The 26,167-nt window shown below is 40.6% G+C and overlaps 1 protein-coding gene across 3 annotated transcripts in view; it reads left to right on the plus strand.

Annotated features, from left to right (window-relative positions):
- Positions 1–26,167, plus strand: part of NRBF2 (nuclear receptor binding factor 2) — a 280,817-nt gene that overhangs the window by 147,251 nt on the left and 107,399 nt on the right. The window contains exon 1 of one of the 3 annotated variants that reach the window (XM_061405099.1): positions 2,593–2,758. The exons of the other annotated variants lie outside the window; for them this stretch is intronic. The gene's annotated coding sequence lies outside the window, so the exon portion shown is untranslated. Of the gene's footprint in view, positions 1–2,592; positions 2,759–26,167 lie in introns of those variants that run through there. 3 annotated transcript variants of the gene reach the window in all.

Genomic DNA, 26,167 nt, shown 5'->3' on the forward strand with positions numbered 1-26,167 from the left:
CTAAATTTTAAAATTTCATGTGGAAAAAAAATACAAGAAGAGGATCTTTTAAAAATCTTTACAGAAAAATAATGAAGTGGTATCAAGATGACAGAATTTTTATTAATCATGATGAGGTGGAGCAGGTTACATGGCAGGAGGTGGACATGGAAGTTGAGATAGGAATTAGAACGTGTGTTTGAGACAGGTTAATTTGAGATGGCTGTTAAACTTCCAGGAGGACATCCTAAGCAGCGGTTGGATATACAAATCCAGAACTTAGGGGAGGGGTCCAACCCAAGATAGGAAGTGAACGAGAATAGAAAACCAAGTAAAGAAAATGTTTCAAGAAGGAGAGTTGGATCCTCTGTGCCAAATGAAAGCTATAGGTCTATAAGTTAGAAGCAACTGCTGCATTTAGCAACACAGTGGTATGGGTGACAATGAAAAGCCATTTGGATCATGCGAGGATGTCTATGAATCATTATCTTCACTAATGAAATGCAAGAAAGTAAAAATTCTTGCTCTCTCTTCCTGTGGATACTGCCATGTGAGGATGTGATGTCTGGATCTACAAGAGCTATCTTGTAAACATAAGGGGACAAGATTAGGGAAGTCAGAAGACTGACCATGGCACAGTGAAACCATGGAAAGAGCCTGGGTCTCTGTCGACATTCAGAACCACTGACTTAGCCCTGGAACTACTCTGCCTCTGGACTTCCTGAAATGCAAAATAGGAAATGTGGTTTTCATTTCTTTAAACCACTTTTGGGATACTGAAAAACTCCTAACTAATAATATACTCTATGCAGTCCCTTACCAAATGCTTGCATACACTGATAAATATATCTGACAAAATGGACAAAGACACATCTCTCTCAAATAAATTGTTAGCACTGGGTGAGAATTATGGGAAATCGGCATTACTTCTTGGGAAAAAAATCTTTAAAATATGATAGGTCTCTCATAGAAAAGGTATTGATATGTAAGGGAACTGACTCTACCGCTACTCACAGAACCTTATGGTAGCCTCCCAATCTCCCATTTTGCAACTGTAACCCAGATGAGCCCTTCATGTCCCCCCCTCTTCCACAAATCCTTTATCCTTATGAATTCACTTTTTCCTTAAAAAACAAACCAAAAAAGCCGCAATTGTTTTTTTTTTTGAAACTGAGTGACAGGTAACCAAGATCTTATTGCTGGTTTTGAGTGTTTTTCAAAACTTCTATAGTGAAAAAAATTTTAAGTGCCCCAACCCTTGATCCCATATGATGGAAAGATCAGTGCCTTTCCCAAGACTCACCTCTCATGGTCAGTTCTCATTTTAATTTCCTGTTCCCACTTGGTCTACTTGTTTCCTGTGTTTAACATCATCCCAAACATTGCATAAGGCCCTTTTTGCTTTAACTTCCTAAAGACACCTCTAACACAAGGTCAGTATGTATAGCCTACTTGTAATAAAGGCTTGGGGCTAAACACTTCAACAGTTAATATTAGGCATCCTTGTAAAATTTCTGTCATTAATCATCCTTTCTCCTTAGGCCATGACCTCCCAATAGGCTTCTGAGCCCTCTCTCCTATCAAACCACTCAGCTGAGTTCCCCACTGAGTTCTTTTTCCAGGCCCCCTTTGCTCCTCTTCCCTGGAAAATTCAAGAATCCCTCACACTTATTGAGCACAACACATCAGCACTCTCTTTGTTTCACCTTCTTGCAGAACTGCCAGAATCACCTTTTCAAATGAAAGATATCTCTTAGCTTATTTTGTTAAGTGAAAAAAAAAAAATCATCTTCCCTGAGATAAACTATGACATTTCCCTGGTAAGATAAAGAGAAGTAGTAGATGCAGTTAGTTTTTATAAATTGCAGTACTTTCCTTTTCACTGTGTCGGAATACATTCAGTAGTCAATGCAACAAGATGTGCACATGGCACAATTTTTGCCTTGATTTTGGATAAGGCCCCATGGCCAATAAGTGCCAAAGTTCATGGCATTCCTAATTAAAGCTAGACCATCTAGGAAGGATTTGACAAAGCAGTAGCTAAAAATACTTTGTGGACCCCTAACCCATCACTTCACCTAAGGAGATAAAAAAAATTGAAGTTGTAAAGGAAGAAAGGATTTATTTGGAGAATTGGTAATGTGCTATGCATTCTGTCCTCCTCTCAATGAGGGAAGGGATGAAAGAGCTTGTGCTTCAGTTAAATCAAGTGAGAAAGGGAGTTTCTTTACCACTGAGAAAGCTCAGCATGTTTCCTGGAGATGTAGAAGCACAGGACTGTCTGGTCGCATTGAAAGAAAACTGAACCCCTGTTACCAACCCTCCTGAGTTGGTCCTCAGCAAAGGTCCTTCTGCTCAGTGTCATAGCCAACAGAACAAGACTTCAGTTTGTTTCAGAAACAAATAAAAGCTTAATTCTTTAATCAAAGAATGGAGAGATGCAAGCTCCTGCTGTAGAGAATAGGCTCTCGACAGGCTGTCAACGCCACTGTTTTACTGGATTCTCAGCGGCAGCAGGGGGTGGAGCTCTTGCAGGTCGGGCGCAGCTGTGCTGCTCATGCTCCAGATCTCAGTGCCAGGAGCCGTCTGCACGTGAACTTGCCACCGCCATCTTGAACTGAGTGCGGGTGCAGCGTCTCTACGTGCCCGCAGAGCTGAAGTGTCAGCCCCGCCATTTCACGCTACGAACTCCCGTCTGAAGCGCTGGGGAGCAAGGTCTCTGCTTGTGGCACCCTACGATCAAGTGAACCTGGAGGAAGAAAAAGGAAAAGAAGAAAAGGTTAGACTTTATTACCCAGGTTCTGTTTTTATACCCCAGGAATTATTCATAAGCTTCACCAGTGACAAATCCCTCCTCCGTCTCTTGTTCTGCTCCTCATCCTTGAGGGGCACTGAGGGGGTGCAGGTCTGTCTTTGTAACTGTTTTCTGCAGATTTGGGTGGTTGTCATAGCCAAGTAGAGGAGCAGAGCTTCTCCCAGCTGCCTTTACATGTGTGTATCATCAGGACTCAGCTCTCAGTGTATTGCTGAGCGACCACTGTTTCTCGAACTTTCTGGAGACAAAGGACACTGGACGATTTAAGATTCACGGTTCAAATATTAGCCAGAGAATATTGGTCATGTGTCAATTTTTTTCCTAAAAATGCAGGTTTCTAGGTCTTTTGTCCATAGGGGAAAGTGTGCCCTGATGTGGAGGCTCACTGCTGTGGCCTGAATCTCCCTGGTCAACACTTTAGTTTTCAGAAGAGAAGCTTCAGGGAAGAGAGGGTAGTCAAGGGGGTTCCTTGCTCCAGGTTGTCTCTCAGGAGGTTGGGATGCTCTTCACTTGAGTAGGAAGCACCCATGAGGCAACCCGTTGCAGCTTCAGAGCAGAGTGCGTGGTTCAGATCACCAAGTGGGATCTGCTCCACTTAGGAGTGAGCTGGCCTTGTAGGCTGGTCTTCCAGGTTCCTAGGTTCATCCAGTCTCCTGGCTGGAAGGGATATGGAGGGCAAGTTGACACTGATTGCCCAAAGTTAGCATATTCCTTCAGAGTTTTCATCATTTCTCCCACCTGGAGGCATACTGAGTTGTTTCATTTCGAGGGGGATAAATGTCTCTTCTCTCAGGCATGGGGAATGGGTCTACTATACATGAGTCGGAAAGCACTCTGCTTGTGGTGCTTTAGCCCCCTGGGGCTAACTGCATGCGGAGCAGGGCAATCAAAAGCAACTTAATCCAGTTTTCCTGAGTTTCCTGATGCAGAGTTTCCTTAAACAAGAGGCTTATTTCAAGGTCTGACTGGATCTCTATACTTTCCCTAATAATTGGGGTCTCCAGACTGAGTACAAAGTCCAGAATATGCCCAGGGCACTCGTTATCCCCTTAGTGACTTGAGACACAAAGGCTGGACCATTATCTCTTTCTAGGGATCCTACAAGCCCAAACCTGGGGATTAGTTCTTTTAGTAATGCTTCAGCCACTTCAGCTGCCATTTCAGTTGTAGTGGGAAACGCTTCTATCCACCTGAGAAACATGTCCACTAGCACCAGGAGATACCTGAAGTTTCCCATGCTCTCAGTATGACAGTGTAATCAATTTGCCAGTCCTCTCAGGATATGTCCCTTTGGTATGAATGGGCCTTATGTGGGGGTTTCTCATGTTGGGGTTCTTACTTTTCATGCCAAGAGTTACCATGACCTCAACTAACCAATTAAATAGGGCTTCCCTCCCACAGTGAGTTTCTTTCTTTCTTTTTTTTACATATACATTGGAAATTTATTCTGAATACCATCCTTGAATTGTCATAGAATATAGGTAATATGAGTCTCATCAATAAAGCACTCAAATCACTTTATGTCTTAGTAAGTAAACACTCTGGGTTCAGAAGGATAAACACATTATAATAATAAATACAGCTCTTATGTAAATGCTGTCACAGAAATGTTTTTAAGATAGATATCTCAAACAAGTCCTTTAGGTTCCTAACAGTTATCAGTAGGTCACAGCTCCCACAGTGAGTTTCTTGATGAGCCTTCCTCATGGCTTGACAGGCTGAAGCTGGGGGACAGTATTTCCCATGTTCATTAAATATCCACTCATGGCTACCCACTCCAGTATTCTGGCCTGGAGAAATCCATGGACTGTATAGTCCATGGGATCGCAAAGAGTCAGACATGACTAAGCGACTTTCACTTTCGCTTTCATGGCCTCCTAGATCTCTTGAAGCCCCATTTTCAGGCCTTGTCTAAGTCTTCCTTTGTGTAGACTGGGGAATAATTGAATGGATCTGGCCTTCGAGATGTAAGGGATAGCTGCCTAGTTACTGTTCCAGGCTCACCCTTTTGACAGTTGTGTCCACCTTCTTGTTTCCCTTTATTATCTCTGCATTCACCTTTTAGTGTTCCTATGATAAGTCACTTTATCGTAAATCACTTAGGCTTCCCTGATGGCTTGAATGGTAAAGAATCTGCCTGCAATGTGGGAGACCTGTATTCGATCCCTGGGTCGGGAAGATCTCCTGGAAAAGGGCATGGCAACCCACTCCAGTATTCTTGCCCGGAGAATTCTATGGACAGAGGAACCTGGCAGACTACAGTCCATGGGGTCACAGAATCAGATACAACTAAGCGACTCACACTTTCACTTTTCATGATAAATCACCATCACCTTTTCTAGAATCTGTACTATTTCTAAGAACTTCAGTATGCTTCAACCATGTTTCATGTATTTATTCTCCACAGTCAGCATAACATGTAAGATCTTCCTTGTCCTGATCTCTAAGGCTCAGGTGAGACCTATCAGCTCCATCTTTTGGGCAGAAATCCCTGGAATAGGCTTCTTATTTCTGTGACTTGGGTCTGGGAGGTTACTGCATGTCCCAGCAGGATTTTTCCCTCTCCTAAAACTGCTCCTACTTGTGAACCATTCCTCTTTAGTGTTTGGGAGAGGCTTACTTCTTAGTTTGGGGGCAACTGGAATAGGTCATGTCTATGATTTCTATACAGTCATGCCCCAGGGGTCTGTTTCTAAGGGTAGCAGGGTGGCAGGATTTAGCATATGACAGGTTTTTATGGTAGCCACTGGGCTGTCTAAAAGCATAGCCTGAACTTGAATCGACCTTCTGAGGGATAGCCTTTCTGTTCCCTTCTTGTGTGTGTCTCTCAGTCACGACCGACTCTTTGCGACCCCATGGACTGTAGCCCACCAGGCTGCTCGGTCCGTAGCATTCTCCAGGCAAGAATACTGGAGTGGGTTGCCATTTCCTCTGTTTCCTTAGAACTTACTAAAGACTTAACCCTGGCATGAAGTCCATACAGTGATTGTTAACTTTTCGGCCTCCTCTAACAGATTGCTGCTGTCCATAGGCCATCCCCTAGTAGTTTGATCAAATTGTTTAAAGAAATAAAAGTTATGAGATCTACTTAATGGTTCATCTAAGGCTGGAAGAAAAAAATAGTCTACAGAAAGTGTTTGATGCACTTGTGCATAGTAATCTATACTTATCTAGTATCAGGAATGGAGTTTGTAGGCTAGGCTATGACAAACACACAAAGAAAAACAACACTCAGCAAACTAGAAATAATGATAAGATCACTGAATCTGGCCTAAAGAAAAGTTCTGTTTTGCCAATATTCTTTGGTTTATTTTGTTCACTGGTTGATGTTGGTTTTTGTTACGGTTGTCATTAGTAAATATACTGTGGATATGATTTCATATCTGATAGTCTTTTAAGCCAATTTTTAAATCTAGCTTTTATTATAAAATGCATAAGTGTAGCTACTGAATGGGAGAAGGAAATGGCAACCCACTCCAGTATTCTTGCCTGGAGAATCCTGTGGATAGAGGAGCCTGGTGGGCTGCCATCTATGGGGTGGCACAGAGTCAGACATGACTGAAGCGACTTAACAGCAGCAGCAGCTACTGAATAGGGTGACCAGAAGTTTGTAAATAAAATTCTATCTAATTATTTTAGCTACTTCAAATGGGTAGATTTAGTCATTATAAAAACATCTATAAATGACTAGTGAAAATTTAGAAATGAATAAGGACAATTAAGATGACCAAATACAGCCTTAAGACAGAGAGATACCCAAAACTGTCATCTAATGAATGGTCTTATAGTAACTTTATAACATAAAAGTGTTGTTCTGAATAGAGTAAATTTAAAAATTGAACATTAATAATGTTTCAGGATTTTAAATAGAAAAATTACGTATCTGAAAAACACAAATAAGAATTTTTCAACCTTTGGGTTCTAATGATGTAATTTGGACCACCCATTTTTCTGAAGACAACTAGAAAAGAACAAAATGATGAAAAAAGACTACTTGCAAGCATTGAAAAGCTAACAAGGAAGTAAAATTATCGGCTTTTGTTAAAGAAAATGTGTAAATCAATAAAGCATAAATACAGTAAAAGCAAAATTTGTCCTTAAATTTAATCTTGTTAAAATTTCATGATTTTTATGTATAAATATGCATTTGATTTGTTTTTGCCTAGTATCAGATCAGATCAGATCAGTCGCTCAGTCGTGTCCAACTCTTTGGGACCCCATGAATTGCAGCACCCCAGGCCTCCCTGTCCATCACCAACTCCTGGAGTTCACTGAGACTCACGTCCATCCAGTCAGTGATGTCATACAGCCATCTCATCCTCTGTCGTCCCCTTCTCCTCTTGCCCCCAATCCCTCCCAGCATCACAGTCTTTTCCAATGAGTCAACTCTTCGCATGAGGTGGCCAAAGTACTGGAGTTTCAGCTTTAGCATCATTCCTTCCAAAGAAATCCCAGGGCTGATCTCCTTCAGGATGGACTGATTGGATCTCCTTGCAGTCCAAGGGACTCTCAAGAGTCTTCTCCAACACCACAGTTCAAAAGCATCAATTCTTCGGCCCTCAGCCTTCTTCACAGTCCAACTCTCACATCCATACATGACCACAGGAAAAACCATAGCCTTGACTAGACAGACCTTTGTTGGCAAAGTAATGTCTCTGCTTTTGAATATGCTATCTAGGTTGGTCATAACTTTCCTTCCAAGGAGTAAGCATCTTTTAATTTCATGGCTGCAGTCACCATCTTCAGTGATTTTGGAACCCAGAAAAATAAAGTCTGACACTGTTTCCACTGTTTCCCCATCTATTTCCCATGAAGTGGTGGGACCGGATGCCATGATCTTCGTTTTCTGAATGTTGAGCTTTAAGCCAACTTTTTCACTCTCCACTTTCACTTTCATCAAGAGCCCTTTGAGTTCCTCTTCACTTTTTGCCATAAGGGTGGTGTCATCTGCATATCTGAGGTGATTGATATTTCTCCTGGCAATCTTGATTCCAGCTTGTGTTTCTTCCAGTCCAGCATTTCTCATGATGTACTCTGCATATAAGTTAAATAAACAGGGTGACAATATACAGCCTTGACGAACTCCTTTTCCTATTTGGAACCAGTCTGTTGTTCCATGTCCACTTCTAACTGTTGCTTCCTGACCTGCATACAGATTTCTCAAGAGGCAGATCAGGTGCTCTGGTATTCCCATCTCTTTCAGAATTTTCCACAGTTTATTGTGATCCACACAGTCAAAGGCTTTGGCATAGTCAATAAAGCAGAAATAGATGTTTTTCTGGAACTCTCTTGCTTTTTCCATGATCCAGCAGATGTTGACAATTTGATCTCTGGTTCCTCTGCCTTTTCTAAAACCAGCTTGAACATCAGGAAGTTCACGGTTCACATACTGCTGAAGTCTGGCTTGGAGAATTTTGAGCATTACTTCACTAGCGTGTGAGATAAGTGCAATTGTGAGGTAGTTTGAGCATTCTTTGGCATTGCCTTTCTTTGGGATTGGAATGAAAACTGACCTTTTCCAGTCCTGTGGCCACTGCTGAGTTTTCCAAATTTGCTGGCATATTGAGTGCAGCACTTTCACAGCATCATCTTTCAGGATTTAGAATAGCTCAACTGGAATTCCATCACCTCCACTAGCTTTGTTCATAGTGATGCTTTCCAAGGCCCACTTGACTTCACATTCCAGGATGTCTGGCTCTAGGTGAGTGATCACACCATCTTGATTATCTGGGTCGTGAAGATCTTTTTTGTACAGTTCTGTGTATTCTTGCCACCTCTTCTTAGTATCTTCTGCTTGTGTTAGGTCCATACCATTTCTGTCCTTTATCGAGCCCATCTTTGCATGAAGTGTTCCTTTGGTATCTCTGATTTTCTTGAAGAGATCCCTAGTCTTTCCCATTCTGTTGTTTTCCTCTATTTCTTTGCATTGATCACTGAAGAAGGCTTTCTTACCTCTTCTTGCTATTCTTTGGAACTCTGCATTCAGATGCTTATATCTTTCCTTTTCTCCTTTGCTTTTTGCTTCTCTTCTTTTCACAGCTATTTGTAAGGCCTCCCCAGACAGCCATTTTGCTTTTTTGCATTTCTTTTCCATGGGGATGGTCTTGATCCCTGTCTCCTGTACAATGTCACGAACCTCAGTCCATAATTCATCAGGCACTCTATCTATCAGATCTAGGCCCTTAAATCTATTTCTCACTTCCACTGTATAATCAGAAGTGATTTGATTTAGGTCGTACCTGAATGGTCTAGTGGTTTTCCCTACTTTCTTCAATTTCAGTCTGAATTTGGCAATAAGGAGTTCATGGTCTGAGCCACAGTCAGCTCCTGGTCTTGTTTTTGCTGACTGTATAGACCTTCTCCATCTTGGCTGCAAAGAATATAATCAATCTGATTTCAGTGTTGACCATCTGGTGATGTCCATGTATAGAGTCTTCTCTTGTGTTGTTGGAAGAGGGTGTTTGCTATGACCAGTGCATTTTCTTGGCAAAACTCTATTAGTCTTTGCCCTGCTTCATTCCGTATTCCAAGGCCAAATTTTCCTGTTACTCCAGGTGTTTCTTGACTTCCTACTTTTGCATTCCAGTCCCCTATAATGAAAAGGACATCTTTTTTGGGTGTTAGTTCTAAAAGGTCTTGTAGGTCTTCATAGAACCGTTCAATTTCAGCTTCTTCAGCATTACTGGTTGGGGCATAGACTTGGATTACTGTGATATTGAATGGTTTGCCTTGGAAACAAACAGATCATTCTGTCGTTTTTGAGATTGCATCCAAGAACTGCATTTCGGACTCTTTTGTTGACCATGATGGCCACTCCATTTCTTCTGAGGGATTCCTGCCCGCTGTAGTAGATATAATGGTCATCTGAGTTAAATTCACCATTCCAGTCCATTTCAGTTCGCTGATTCCTAGAATGTTGACATTTACTCTTGCCATCTCTTGTTTGACTGCTTCTAATTTACCTTGATTCATGGACCTGACATTCCAGGTTCCTATGCAATATTGCTCTTTACAGCATCAGACCTTGCTTCTATCACCAGTCACATCCACAGCTAGGTATTCTTTTTGCTTTGGCTCCATCCCTTCATTCTTTCTGGGGTTATTTCTCCACTGATCTCCAGTAGCATATTGGGCACCTACTGACCTAGGGAGTTTCTCTTTCAGTATCCTATCATTTTGCCTTTTCATACTGTTCATGGGGTTCTCAAGGCAAGAATACTGAAGTGGTTTGCCATTCCCTTCTCCAGTGGACCACATTCTGTCAGATCTCTCCGCCCGGACCACATTCTGTCAGATCTCTCCGCCATGACCGGCCCGTCTTGGGTTGCCCCGCGGGCATGGCTTAGTTTCATTGAGTTAGACAAGACTGTGGGCCTAGTGTGATCAGATTGACTAGCTTTCTGTGAGTATGGTTTCAGTGTGTTTCCCCTCTGATGCCCTCTTGCAACACCTACCGTCTTACTTGGGTTTCTCTGACCTTGGGTGTGGGGTATCTCTTCACGGCTGCTCCAGCAAAGCGCAGCCATTGCTCCTTACCTTGGACGAGGGGTATCTCCTCACTGCCGCCCTTCCTGACTTTCAATGTGGGATAGCGCCTCTAGGCCCTCCTGCACCGGGCAGCCACGGCTCCTTGGACGTGGGGTTGGTCCTCCCGGCCACCGGCCCTGGCCTCGGGCATGGGGTTGCTCCTCCCGGCTGCTGCCCTTGGCCTCGGGCTTGGGATGTGGGGTATCTCCTCCTGCCAGCTGCCCCTGGCCTCGGGCTTAGGAGCGTGGGATATCTCCTCCCAGCCGCCACCCCTGACCTCGGATGCAGGGTACCTCCTCTCGGCCACCCCCCCTGACCTCGGATGCGGGGTAGCTCCTCTCGCCTGTTCCTCTGCTGTTGCAGTCTGGTCCTCCCGGCTTCTGCTCCTGACCTTGGACGTGGGGTGGCTCCTCTCGGTCGCGCTTAGCATGTCCGTTGCAGCCGCCAAGCCTGTCAGATCAGATCAGATCAGATCAGTGACTCAGTCGTGTCCGATTCTATGCGACCCCATGAATCGCAGCATGCCAGGCCTCCCTGTCCATCACCAACTCCCGGAGTTCACTGAGACTCACGTCCATCAAGTCAGTGATACCATCCAGCCATCTCATCCTCTGTCGTCCCCTTCTCCTCCTGCCCCCAATCCCTCCCAGCATCAGAGTCTTTTCCAATGAGTCAATTCTTGGCATGAGGTGGCCAAAGTACTGGAGTTTCAGCTTTAGCATCATTCCTTCCAAAGAAATCCCAGGGCTAATCTCCTTTAGAATGGACTGGTTGGGTCTCCTTGCAGTCCAAGGGACTCTCAAGAGTCTTCTCCAACACCACAGTTCAAAAGCATCAATTCTTCGGCCCTCAGCCTTCTTCACAGTCCAACTCTCACATCCATACATGACCACAGGAAAAACCATAGCCTTGACTAGACGAACCTTTGTTGGCAAAGTAATGTCTCTGCTTTTGAATATGCTATCTAGGTTGGTCATAACTTTCCTTCCAAGGAGTAAGCATCTTTTAATTTCATGGCTGCAGTCACCATCTTCAGTGATTTTGGAACCCAGAAAAATAAAGTCTGACACTGTTTTCACTGTTTCCCCATCTATTTCCCATGAAGTGATGGGACCGGATGCCATGATCTTCGTTTTCTGAATGTTGAGCTTTAAGCCAACTTTTTCACTCTCCACTTTCACTTTCATCAAGAGGCCTTTGAGTTCCTCTTCACTTTCTGCCATAAGGGTGGTGTCATCTGCATATCTGAGGTGATTGATATTTCTCCTGGCAATCTTGATTCCAGTTTGTGTTTCTTCCAGTCCAGCGTTTCTCATGATGTACTCTGCATATGCCTTGGCCCAAATCAAATGGCGGCTCAGGGGCGGATCCAAGTCACTTCTCAGCCCACCACAGTCACGAAGGGGTTTGCCTAGTATACATACTTGTAAATACTTTATTTTCTATTTTCCTTTTTGGTTGCACTAAACAGTATTATGAACAATTTTCCATGAATACATAATCTTTCATCAGGTGGTAACACCATAATTTAATCATTTATTGATAAACTTTAGGTTTCTCTTAATTTGGGGATAATATATATTGTTTCATGGCATCATGAAACAAGATCATGTCATCCAGTCCCATCACTTCATGGGAAATAGATGGGGAAACAGTGGCTGACTTTATTTCTCTGGGCTCCAAAATCACTACAGATGGTGATTGCAGCCATGACATTAAAAGACGCTTACTCCTTGGAAGGAAAGTTATCATCAACCTAGATAGTATATTGAAAAACAGAGACATTAGTTTGTCAACAAAGGTCCGTCTAGTTAAGGCTATGGTTTTTCCAGTGGTCATGTATGGATATGAGAGTTGGACTATAAAGAAAGCTGAGCACCAAAGAATTGATGCTTTTGAACTGTGGTGTTGGAGAAGACTCTTGAGAGTCCCTTGGACTGCAAGGAGATTCAACCAGTCTATCCTAAAGGAGATCAGTCCTGAGTGTTCTTTGGTAGGACTGATTTTGAAGCTGAAACTCCAGTACTTTGGCCATCTGATGCGAAGAGCTGACTCATTTGAAAAGACCCTGATGCTGAGAAAGATTGAGGGCAGGAGGAGAAGGGGACGACAGAGGATAAGATGGTTGGATGGCATCACCAACTCAATGGACATGGGTTTGGGTGGACTCCAGGAGTTGGTGATGGACAGGGAGGCCTGGCGTGCTGCGGTTCATGGGGTCGCAAAGAGTCGGACATGACTGAGCGACTGAACTGAACTGAACTGAATATATTGTTTCACCATCCATAGTCCTGAGTGCTTCTTTGATTATTAAAAAGATTAAGCTCCTAGAAGTGAAATAACTGGATCGAAGGGTATTAGAAACTATAAACCTGGTATATGTTATAAAACTTCCCTCCAGAAGAATAATACTAATATTAAATTGCTAGCAGCATTTTTGAAGAGTGCTTGTTTTAATATAGATTTGTCAACACTGGGTGTTAACTTTGTTTCATCATTCTCAATTAATTATAAAGTAATAATGTTCATCAATTAATTAGGCAAATATTTATCAAGTGTCTATCTAAGTATAACTGGCAAGCAAAAACAGATCCAGTCTCTGGTTCTTGGAGTATGTAATTTGATATAAGAGATAGATATTGAATAAATAATTATACAAATTTAAAATAATTACAAACAGACAGATACATGCACTGAAGAAAATGGAGTACTGTGAAAGTGGTTAGAGATAAGGGCCAAGAGATAACTGGGGAGCTTGGCATGGGGTTGGCATGATTGAATTTGAATTTTGAAAAGTACCCTCTTATTGAGATATGGAGAGTTGAGTCAGGGAAGACCAGCTGATCTGTTTCCTCAGGAAAGAGAAAACAATAGTTCCACCTAGAGTACTTCAATAGGAAGTTGAGAAATTGAGGAGCATATTGTTGATATTTTAATCTGAATGTTTTTAGTATGATTGAATACTTTTGCATGTGTTTATTGGCATTTTTGTATTTTGTGTCTGAGAAAGCAAATACGAGTGTGAGAGAGCACTAGAGAAAGAGAGCAAGAGGGAGATTACCCTACTTCTTGTTTTTCCCTCATTTTCAGTTGAGGTTTTGAGTATTTCCTTGATTGATTTGTGAAAGTCTTTATTGATGACTGTGTTTCCATTGTAACGTTCTAAACAACTGAAAACCTAGGGGATTAAACTACAAGCACCCATTTCTCTTATGTGGGCCCACAGATTGGCTGGGGAGGCTCTGCTTCAGGCTTACATGGGTACAGGTGTGTTCCGTATCTTTCCTCAGACCAGTGTAGTCTCAGAACATGCTTATGCCCAAGACAGATGGCCAAAGCATGAGGTCAGACCAAACCATGCAAGTCTATGAAAAGCCTCTATTTTTTTCATGTCTGCTAACCTGCCATCAGCCAGAGCAAGTCAGGTGGTGAATCCAGGTGGCCCTACTTATACCAGTAGAGCCAGGAAATTACTCCACTACTTGGAGGATCAGCCAAATACAGGGCAAAATGAATATCGTGTAATCCTATTACAGAAAGGGTGTAACTGAGAACAAAGCACAGAGAGGAACTGGGAACAATAACCTGATCTACCAAAGGATATTTGTCATTTGTTCCTTTCTTTTTTTCCATTTTGAAGAAATACATTTCTTTTTATTTTTATATTTAAATTTTACTGGAATAAAGTTGATTTACAGTGTTGTGTTAGTTTCAGATGTACAGTAAAGTGATTCAGTTATATATATATACAAATATTCATTTTTCTTTAGATTCTTTTCTCATATAGGTTATCACGGAATACTGAGTACTATTTCCTATGCTATACAAGTAGGTCCTTGTTAGTTACCTATCTTGTATAAAGTGTCTGTGTTCATCCTAAATTCCTGATTTATGCCTCCCCACACCGGGGGGCCAGTTGTAAAGAATCAATGCAGTAGACTTGGGTTCAGTCCCTGAGTAGGGAAGATCCCCTTGGAGAAGGAAATGGTAACCCAATCCAATGTTCTTGCCTGGGAAATCCCATGGACAGAGGAGCCCTGTGGCCTACAACCCATAGGGTTGCAAAGAGTAGGACACAACTTAGAGACTAAACAACAACAACCCCTCCCCAGGTTTCCACTTTGGTAATCAAAAGTTTGTTTTGGATATCTGTAAGTCTGTTTCTGTCTTATAAACAAGTCTATAAGACTTGTTCATATCTATTTTAAAATTAGATTCTGCATATAAGTGATGTCATATGGTATTTGTCTTTCTCTGACTTCACTTAGTATATTAATCTTTAGGTCCATCTGTGTTGCTGCAAATGGCATTATTTCATTCTTTTTATGGCTGAGTAATATTCCGTTGTGTATATGTACCACATCTTTATCCATTCCTCTGTTGATGGACATCTAAGTTTCTTTCATGTCTTGGCTATTGTAAATAGTGCTGCAGTGAACACTGGGGTGCATGTATCCTTTTGGATTACAGTTTTCTCTGGATATTTACTCAGAAGTATGATTGTTGGGTAATTGGAGAAGGCAATGGCAACCCCTCCAGTGTTCTTGCCTGGAGAATCCCGGGGACGGGGGAGCCTGGTGGGCTGCCGTCTATGGGGTCGCACAGAGTCAGACACAACTGAAGCGACTTAGCAGCAGCAGCAGCAGGGTAGCTCTATTTTTAGTTTTTTAAGGAACCTCCATACTGTTCTCCATAGTGGTTATAAAAGTTACATTCCCACCAATGTCTAGGAAGGTTCTCTTTTCTCCACACCCTCTCCGGCATTTATTGTTTGTAGGCTTTTTGATCATGACCATTCCAACCGGTGTGAGGTGGTGCCTCATTGTAGTATTGATTTGCATTTGTCTAATAATTAGTGATGTTGAGCATCTTTTATATGCTTTTTAGCCATCTATATGTTTTCTTTGGAGAAATGTCTAGTTAGATCTTCAGCTTATTTTTTTAATTGGGTTCTTTTTCTTTTTTTAGAGCTGAATGAGCTGTTTGTATATTTTGGAGATTAATGCCCTGTTGGTCACTTTTTAAGTATTTTCTCCCATTCTGTTGTTTGTCTTTATGCTTTATTTATGGTTTCCTTTGCCGGGCAGAAGCTTTTAAGTTTAGTTAGGTCCCATTTGTCACTTGTTCTTTATATATGTACCAATATTTTTCCACAGGATTTCATTTGTCATCAATTTTTAATGATATTCAAAAGTTTTAAATTTGTATTTAATTCAAGTTATAGATGCTTCCTTTGCATGTTACTGCATTACTTATAGGTTTAGAAAATCTTTGCCTATTCTAGGTTCGGATAAATATTTGCTTTAATATTTTGCTAATAGTTTTTATCATTTTATTTCTACACACAGCTGTTTAATTTATTTGAAATTTATTAGGGATATATAATGTGAGGTAATGACCTAATTTATTTTTCCCAAATAGGAAATCAGTTGCTTAAAAATGTTTTAATGAAAATATTTGTGTACAATGTGAAGAAAAGTACCTTGCTGAAGGCTATTAATGAAATAAGCTTTAATGAAAAAATGTGGCATATTCCCGGATGTGTGTGTGTTACTCTCTCAGTCATGTTTGACTCTTTGCGACCCCATCAACTGTAGCCTTCCAGGTTCTTCTGTCCATGGAAGTTCTCTGAGCAAGAATACTGGAGTGGGTAGCCATTCCCTTCTCCAGGGGATTTTCCTGACCCAGGGATCGAAACTGGTCTCCTGCATTGCAGGTGGATTCTTTACCATCTGAACCAGCAGGGAAGCCCATATTCCTGGATGAGAAAGTTAAATATTATGAAGTTGTTAATTATAATTGCTATGCAAATCCAATAAAAATCCCAACAGGATAGTTTTATGCCTGACAAGAAAAATAGAAAGTGTCTAGAAGAATAAGCAGATGAGAACAAGTTTTGAAAAGAAGTAAACTAAATATTTTTAATTGTAATTACTAAATATTATGTTTAGATGTCAAAATAGAAAAGAATAAAATAGGTCAAAGTAAATAAGCACTAAATATATCATGCAGGAGAAACATTAAATCAATGGGGGGAAAGAACGTTTATTTTTAATAAAATAAGAGACAAGTTTCTTTAGGGAAATAATTTGGTCAATAAATTTTGCTAGTTATCCATCTGGAGGGAATCAACAACAACAACAAAATTATGGCGATATATCTTTCATATACCAAAATAAATTCCAAGCAAGCTGAAGTTATAAAGTGAAGCTGCTCAGTCGTGTCAGACTTTTTGTGACCCCATGGACTGTCGCCTGCCAGGCTTCTCCATTCTTGGGATTCTCCAGGCAAGAATACTGGAGTGGGTTGTCATTTCCTTCTCCAGGGGATCTTTCCCACCAGGGATCAAATCTGGGTCTCCGGCATTGGAGGCAGGCACTTTACCCTCTGAGCCACCAGGGAAGCCATACTCAAAAATTAAACAATGAAAATAGAAAAATATTAAAATATTTGTGTAAATTCAGACCTTGGAGTCATTCATAAGGAAAAGAGAAATGCATATAATAAACAACTGAGAAATGTAGTTACATAAAAACTTAAAGGATCTATATGGCAAACAGATGAAAAACCTCTAGAGACAAGGAATATCTTGGTGAAAACAATGGCAATATATGTGGGAAAGAGTTCATATCCTTTGTACAAATAGAGCTTATAAAAATTGATCAGAAAAAAGACCAAAAAAAACCCTCAATAGGAATAAATGATAAAAGACTAAAAACGTAACATTATAAAATTTCAAACTTCATTAATAAAGAAAAGGTCTTTTAAGTTAAAGAAATCAGGACTCAGATTAGTATCAGCAACAACATTAAAAGTCAGAATCTTAGTTCCCTGACCAGGGATCAAACCTGCAGCCTTGGCAATGAAAGTGCAAAATCCTAGCAACTGGAGTGCCAGGAATTCCTATATCTCAATTTTGAAATGTCCAAAAAAAAAAAAAAAGGTGGTACATCCAATTTGAAAGAATAAGCAATTGATGTACACACCATTCTGAATGAATCCCCAGAGAATTATCCTTTGTAAATAAAATAGTCAACCCTGAAAGGTTACATTAAGTGTGTTTTCATTTTATACAACATTCTTGAAATGACAAAATTATAGTGATGGAGAAAAAAGTTGTTTTCAGAGGTTCAAAATGGGGAAGGGGCAGAAGGGAGGTGGATGTGCCTATAAAAAGACAACATGAGAGATTCCTATGGTTATAGCAATGTTTTATATCTTGACTAGATCCATGTCATTATCTTTTTTGTGATATTATAGTGTAACTATAAACTAGTATAGTATAAATAGTATAAACTGTTATACTATAGTTTTACAAGATGTTGCATAAAAGGGAAACGCTACCCACTCCAGTATTCTGGTCTAGAGAATTCCATGGACTCTATAGTCCATGGGGTCGCAAAGAGTCGGACATGACTGAGCAACTTTCACACTCACTTTCACTCTGCATATAAGTTAAATAAGCAGGGTGACAATATACAACCTTGACGTACTCCTTTCCTTTTTTGGAACCAGTCTGTTGTTCCATGGTCCAGTTCTAACTGTTGCTTCTTGACCTGCATACAGATTTCTCAGGAGGCAGGTCAGGTGGTCTGGTATTCCCATCTCTGGAAGAATTCTCCACAGTCTGATGTGATCCACATAGTCAAAGGCTTTGGCACAGGCAATAAAGCAGATGTTTTTCTGGAACTCTCTTGTTTCTTCGATGATCCAACAGATTTGGCAATTTGATCTCTGGCTCCTCTGCCTTTTCTAAATCCAGCTTGAACATGTGGAGTTCTCGGTTCACGCATTGTTGAAGCCTACCTTGGAGAATTTTGAGCATTAGCTTGGTAGCATGTGGGATGAGTGCAATTGTGTGGTAGTTTGAACATTCTTTGGTGTTGCCTTTCTTTGGGATTGGAATGAAAACTGACCTTTTCCAGTCCTGTGGCCACTGCTGAGTTTTCCAAATTTGCTGGCATATGAGTGAGTGCAGAACTTTAACAACATCATCTTTTAAGATTTGAAATAGCTCAGCTAGAGTTCCATCACCTCCACTAGGTTTGTTTGTAGTGATGCTTCCTAAGGCCCACTTGACTTCAGACTCCTGGATGTCTGGCTCTAGGTGAGTGATCACACCATCATGGTTATCTGGGTCAATGAGATCTTTTTTTGTACAGTTCTTTTATGTATTTTTTCCACCTCTTCTTAATATCTTCTTGCTTCTGTTAGGTCCATACCATTTCTGTCCTTTATTGTGCCCATCTTTGCATGAAATGTTCCCTTGGTATCTCTAATTTTCTTGATGAGGTCATGAAATGTTCCCTTGGTATCTCTAATTTTCTTGAAGAGGTCTCTAGTCTTTCCCATTCTATTGTTTTCCTCTATTTCTTTGCATTGATAACTAAGAAAGCCTTTTTATCTTTCCTTGCTATTCTTTAGAACTCTTCAGGCAGATGGGTATATCTTTTGTTTCTCCTTTGCCTTTTATTTCTCTTCTTTTCTCAGTTATCCTCAGAAAACTATTTTGCCCTTTTGCATTTCTTTTTCTTGGGGATGGTCTTGATCCCTGTCTCCTGTACAATGTCACGAACCTCCATCCATAGTTCTTCAGACACTATCAGATCTAATCCCTTGTATCTATTTGTCGCTTCCACTGTATAATCATAAAGGATATGATTTAGGTCATACCTGAATGGTCTAGTGGTTTTCCTACTTTGTTCAATTTAAACCTGAATTTTGCAATAAGGATTTCATGATCTGAGCCACAGTCAGCTCCTGGTCTTGTTTTTGCTGACTGTATAGAGCTTCTCTATCTTTGGCTGCAAAGAATAAAATCAATCTGATTTCGGTATTGACCATCTGGCGATGTCCATGTGTAGAGTCATCTCTTGTGTTGTTGGAAGAGGATGTTTCCTATGACCAGTTCATTCTCTTGGCAAAACTCTGCTAGCCTTTGCCCTGCTTCATTTTGTACTCCAAGGCCAAACTTGCCTGTTACTCCTGGTATCTCTTGACTTCCTACTTTTGCATTCCTGTCTTCTATGATGAAAAGGACATCTTTTTTTGGTATTAGTTCTAGAAGGTCTTGTAGGTCTTCATAGAACCATTCAACTTTAGCTTCTTTGGCATTAGTGGTTGGGGCATAGGCTTGCATTACTGTGGTGTTGAATGATTTACCTTGGGAATTGAACAGAGATCATTCTGTTGTTTTTGAGATTGCACCCAAGTACTGCATTTCGGACTCTTTTGTTGACTATGAGGTCTACTCCATTTCTTCTAAGGGATGCCCATAGTAGTAGATATAATGGTCATCTCAATGAAATTCTCCCATTCAGGTCCATTTTAGTTTACTGATTCCTGAAATGTCAATGTTCACTCATGCCATTTCCTGTTTGGCCACTTCCAATTTACTTTGTTTTATGGACCTAACATTCCAGGTTCCTATGCAATATTGTTTTTTTACAGCACCAGACTTTATTTCCATCTCCAGTCACATCCACAGCTGGGCATTGTTTTCACTTTGGCTCCTTCTCTTCATTCTTCTGGAGCTATTTCTCCACTTATCTCCAGTAGCATATTAGGCAACTACCAACCTGGAGTGTTCATCTTTCAGTGTCATATCTTTTTGCCTTATCATGTTGTTCATGGGGTTCTCAAGGCAAGAATACTGAAGTGGTTTTCCATTCCCTTCTCCAGTGGACCATGTTTTATCAGAACAAGATCACTGTTATTATTTTGTAGAACTGCTTGTGAATCTTAAAATAAAATGCTTAAGTTTTAAAATGTACCTGATATGATACCAGTTATGTGAATTTTTAGAATAGGCAAAATTAACTTCTGGTTTTATAAGTCAGAGCAGCAATTACTTCTGGGTGGAAGGAGGAGAGGAATTGACTGGGAGGAGGCATGGGGGAACCTTCTGATTTTCAAGAAAAACAAATGTGTCTTGGCAATCACAGTAAGCTTTGTGGCATAATAATTTTTTAAGTTAAAAAAAAAATTTTTTTGTCTATGCCACTCAGCTTGGAAGATCTTAGTTCCCTGACCAAGGATTGAACCTGGGCCCACGGTAGTGAAATCACTGAATTTTAAACTCTGGACCACCAAAGAATACCCTGTGGTGTTTTAACTCACCCTAAATCCACACACCACTCCCTAACTCAGTAGTAGCCTTGAAAATAATAGCCCATATTCCCATGAACAGAAGCAGCAAACAGTCTTCACTTACGAAGAATTGTCCTTGGTCTGATCTGTCTGGTGGCTCCCTGGGAGACTCACTTAAAAGGCTTAGCTTCATTTTGCCTGATTGGAAACTCAGTGCTAAAGCTGCTACTCAGGGGGCATTTGTCTAAAACATTTATCGACAAGTGTTTAAGTTATTGCTACCTGAGCCAGTGAATAACAGCACAAACAGTAGATTGCCCAAAAATCTTAGGAGTAAAGGCCTGGGAATGAGATTTTCTTAAGACCTTTGAAAAGCTCCAGAATACTTCTGGAAATCTAGAATAATAGGGTTATAAATATAGAATATTCTATAAATGTAGACTATTCTATAAATCTAGAATAATAGGGTTATCCACATGCTCAGGAAAAGACCAGAGAAGGCCCTAAGCTCTTACCTCTGGCTGAGCTCAAGCCTATAGACAAAGAGGGAGTAAAGGCTAAGGCAGAGTTGTAAATTACCTGGCTGAATGCTGAAGGCATGCCATAACACACATACACTGAGCCCTTGTGAGGACTGAGAGAATCTTCAATTCTAAGCATTTAAGAGAGGGCAGTTGGCAACCCACTCCAGTGCTCTTGCCTGGAGAATCCCAGGGACGGGGGAGCCTGGTGGGCTGCTGTCTATGGGGTCGCACAGAGTCAGACATGACTGAAGCGACTTAGCAGCAGTAGCAGCAAACATTTAAGAAAAACTCTAATTGTTAACCGATCGCTAATCTAATGGAGGGCTTCCCTGATGGCTCAGACAGTAAAGAATCTGCCTGCAATGCAAGAGACCCTGGTTCGATCCATGGGTCAGGAAGGATCCCTCAGAGAAGGAAATGGCTACCCACTCCAGTTTTCTTGCCTGGAAAATTCCATAGACGAGGCTGGTGGGCTACAGTCCATGGACATCGCAGAGTTGGACACTTTCACTTCACTTTCAATCTAATGGAACAAACATTACAGGGACTTCACATGGCAAAGAATATAGACTTTATAAAATTGGTTTGGTAAAGTCACTAAACAAACAACTATCAGATCAGATCAGATCAGATCAGTGACTCAGTCGTGTCCGACTCTTTGCGACCCCATGAATCGCAGCACGCCAGGCCTCCCTGTCCATCACCAACTCCTGGAGTTCACTGAGACTCACATCCATTGAGTCAGTGATGCCATCCAGCCATCTCATCCTCTGTCGTCCCCTTCTCCTCTTGCCCTCAATCCCTCCCAGCATCACAGTCTTTTCCAATGAGTCAACTCTTCACATGAGGTGGCCAAAGTACTGGAGTTTCAGCTTTAGCATCATTCCTTCCAAAGAAATCCCAGGGCTGATCTCCTTCAGAATGGACTGGTTGGATCTCCTTGCAGTCCAAGAAACTCTCAAGAGTCTTCTCCAACACCGCAGTTCAAAAGCATCAATTCTTCGGCGCTCAGCCTTCTTCACAGTCCAACTCTCACATCCATACATGACCACAGGAAAAACCATAGCCTTGACTAGATGAACCTTTGTTGGCAAAGTAATATCTCTGCTTTTGAATATGCTATCTAGGTTGGTCATAACTTTCCTTCCAAGGAGTAAGCATCTTTTAATTTCATGGCTGCAGTCATCATCTGCAGTGATTTTGGAACCCAGAAAAATAAAGTCTGACACTGTTTCCACTGTTTCCTCATCTATTTCCCATTAAGTACAATTGCACTCATCTCACACGCTAGTAAAGTAATGCTCAAAATTCTCCAAGCCAGGCTTCAGCAATATGTGAACCGTGAACTTCCTGATGTTCAAGCTGGTTTTAGAAATGGCAGAGGAACCAGATATCAAATTGCCAACATCTGCTGGATCATGGAAAAAGCAAGAGAGTTCCAGAAAAACATCTATTTCTGCTTTATTGACTATGTCAAAGCCTTTGACTGTGTGGATCACAATAAACTGTGGACAATTCTGAAAGAGATGGGAATACCAGACCACCTGATCTGCCTCTTGAGAAATTTGTATGCAGGTCAGGAAGCAACAGTTAGAAGTGGACATGGAACAACAGACTGGTTCCAAATAGGAAAAGGAGTACGTCAAGGCTGTATATTGTCACCTTGTTTATTTAACTTATATGCAGACTACATCATGAGAAACGCTAGACTGGAAGAAACACAAGCTGGAATCCAGATGCCGGGAGAAATATCAATCACCTCAGATATGCAGATGACACCACCCTTATGGCAGAAAGTGAAGAGGAACTCAAAAGCCTCTTGATGAAAGTGAAAGTGGAGAGTAAAAAAGTTGGCTTAAAACAAACAACTATAAGCAGCAGCAAAAGATCTCGAAAGGGAAGCAGAAGATGATTTCCAGAGTTACCACTCTGGAAATTATTCAATTTGTAGTTTTCATTAACATATGTGTGTGTCTGTGTATATATATATATCAGTTCAGTTCAGTCGCTCAGTCATGTCTGACTCTTTGCGACCATATGGACTGCAGCATGCCAGGCCTCCCTGTCTATCACCAGCTCCCAGAGTTTACCCAAACTCATGTCCATTGAGTCAGTGATGCCATCCAACCATCTCATCCTCTGTCGTCCCCTTTGACTCCTGCCTTCAATCTTTCCCAACATTAGGGTCTTTTCAAATGGGTCAGTTCTTCGCATCTGGTGGCCAAAGTATTGGAGTTTCAGCTTTAACATCAGTGCTTCCAATGAACACTCAGAACTGATCTCCTTTAGGACAGATTTATATATATGTGTATGTGTATATATATATACATATATATATATGTACAAGCCATTCAAAGAAACAAGAAATATGGCCCTAGGGGACTTCCCTGGTAATACAGTGGCTAAGACTCTGCTTTGCCAATGCAGGGTTCCATCCCTGGTCAGGGAACTAGATCCCACATGCTGCAACAAAGACCCGGTGCAGCCAAATTAAATGCATAAATATTTTAAAAGAGAAAGAAATATGACTCTAAACAACAACAAAAAGAAAGCAATCAGAAATTATCTCTGAGAAAACTCAAACATTGGATGTACTAAACAAAGACTTTAAATCAGCTATTTTAAGTATATGTGAAAGGCTAAAGGGACTCATGTTTAAAGAACTCTAGGAAAGATAGTTCTTTAGAATAAGAATGATACCTAACATAATGGAGAATATTAATAAAGAGGTAGAAATTATTTAAAAGGAAACAAATAGAAATTCTAGAGTGGAAAATTATACTACCTGAAATGAAAAATTCATTAGTGGAATTCTCAAACATTGCAATGAGAATATACAATGGTTCAGCTACTGTAAAAAACAGTTTGAAAGATTCTCAAAAAGTTAAACATAAAATTATCAAATAAGCCAGCAATTCCACTCCTAGGTATATACTTGAGAGAATTGAAACATATGTTCACAGATAAGCACATATATCAATGTTCATAGCTGAATTATTTATAATAGCAAAAAGGGGAATAAATACAAATCTCTTCTGCTGCATAGACCACATTTATCCATATAATGGAATACTACTCAGTCATAAAAAGAAACAAAGTAGTGATACATGCAACATGGATGAATCTTGAAAACACTATGCTATGAAAGAATCCAGGCACAAAAGGGCAAATATTGTATGGTTCCATTGGTATGAAATGTGCAGAATCAGTCAATCCATAGAGACAGAAAGAAATTAAGAGTTTTCCAGGCATTGGGGAGAGAAGGTTGGGAAGGCCTGCTAGTAGGCATGGGGTTTCATTTGGGGATGATGGAAATGATCCAGAATTCATTAGCGAAGAGTCTTCATAACCTTGTAAATATACTAAAACCCACTGGACTTAACATTAAAATGTTGAATTTTATATGAATTCATAGTAAAAAATTGCAAAGAATAAAGTGAAGGAATTACACAGGATAGACATTTTCCTCACACTGAAAAATCTTGAAATATTAAAAGCTACTCTGTATTTATCCTCAATGGCCCTCCACTCTTGGTATCCCTTGGTAGGGGCTCATCCTCCTAGTTTAAATTGGCATTCTTGTTTTAGGTAATTGAATGAAGGAAGTTTCCAAAAAGGGACAAAGAACACATACAAATTGTTTCTTAAGCAAAAGTCAAATGTTGCATAGCATGTCCATTTACAGCCTACTGGTCAGAATGAAGCATATGGTCTCTCAGTAAGGGAAGCTGGAAAATCCAGACTTTATTTCTAATATCAGCAGCAATATCACCAGCTTAAAACTCTGCTAATTTTGCTACTGTGAAAGAGAGTAAGAATGGATAATTATTATTAAAGTAACTAATAAGAGATGCTTAGAAAACTAAGCATGTATTTTAAAGGCCGTATTTCATTCCAGAAATAGTAAAATCGTACTTAAAAAGAGAATGCAAAATTACTATACTACATGTATTATTTACATTGTTACAAAAATCAAACACCAAATATGGATTAAGAAAACTCTTTTACTTTACAATATTGTAGTGGTTTTTGTCATGCATTGACATGAATCAGCCATTGGTATGCAGCCTCCAATTAAAATAAGTTAATTAATAAAAAAAACCTCTTTTATATATTAGGAAGAGGAGTGTAGAGAAGTGAGAAAGAGTGTGAATTCCTCATCTTGTCTCTGCTTTTGAATATGCTATCTAGGTTGGTAATAACTTTCCTGCCAAGGAGTAAGCGTCTTTTAATTTCATGGCTGCAGTCACGATCTACAGTGATTTTGGAGCCCAGAAAAATTAAGTCTGACACTGTTTCCACTGTTTCCCCATCTGTTTCCCATGAAGTGATGGGACCGGATGCCATGATCTTAGTTTTCTGAATGTTGAGCTTTAAGCCAACTTTTTCACTCTCCTCTTTTACTTTCATCAAGAGGCTTTTTAGTTCCTCTTCACTTTCTGCCATAAGGGTGGTGTCATCTGCATATCTGAGGTGACTGATATTTCTCCTGGCAATCTTGATTCCAGCTTGTGCTTCTTCCAGCCCAGTGTTTCTCATGATGTACTCTGCATATAAGTTAAATAAGCAGGGTGACAATATATAGCCTTGGCGTATTCCTTTTCCTATTTGGAACCAGTCTGTTGTTCCGTGTCCAGTTCTGACTGTTGCTTCCTGACCTGCATATAGGTTTCTCAAGAGGCAGGTCAGATGGTCTGGTATTCCCATCTCTTTCAGAATTGTCCACAGTTTATTGTGATGCACACAGTCAAAGGCTTTGGCATAGTCAATAAAGGAGAAATAGATGTTTTTCTGGAACTCTCTTGCTTTTTCTGGAACTCTCTTGCTTTTTCCATGATCCAGCAGATGTTGACAATTTGATCTCTGGTTCCTCTGCCTTTTCTAAAACCAGCTTGAACATCAGGAAGTTCACGGTTCACATATTGCTGAAGCCTGGCTTGGAGAATTTTGAGCATTACTTCACTAGCGTGTGAGATGAGTGCAATTGTGTGGTAGTTTGAGCATTTTTTGGCATTGCCTTTCTTTGGGATTGGAATGAAAACTGACCTTTTCCAGTCCTGTGGCCACTGCTGAGTTTTCCAAATTTGCTGGCATATTGAGTGCAGCACTTTCACAGCATCATCTTTCAGGATTTGAAATAGCTCAACTGGAATTCCATCACCTCCACTAGCTTTGTTCATAGTGATGCTTTCCAAGGCCCACTTGACTTCACATTCCAGGATGTCTGGCTCTA

Source organism: Bos javanicus, chromosome 28 (genome assembly GCF_032452875.1).
Source record: "Bos javanicus breed banteng chromosome 28, ARS-OSU_banteng_1.0, whole genome shotgun sequence".
Taxonomy (NCBI): domain Eukaryota; kingdom Metazoa; phylum Chordata; class Mammalia; order Artiodactyla; family Bovidae; genus Bos; species Bos javanicus.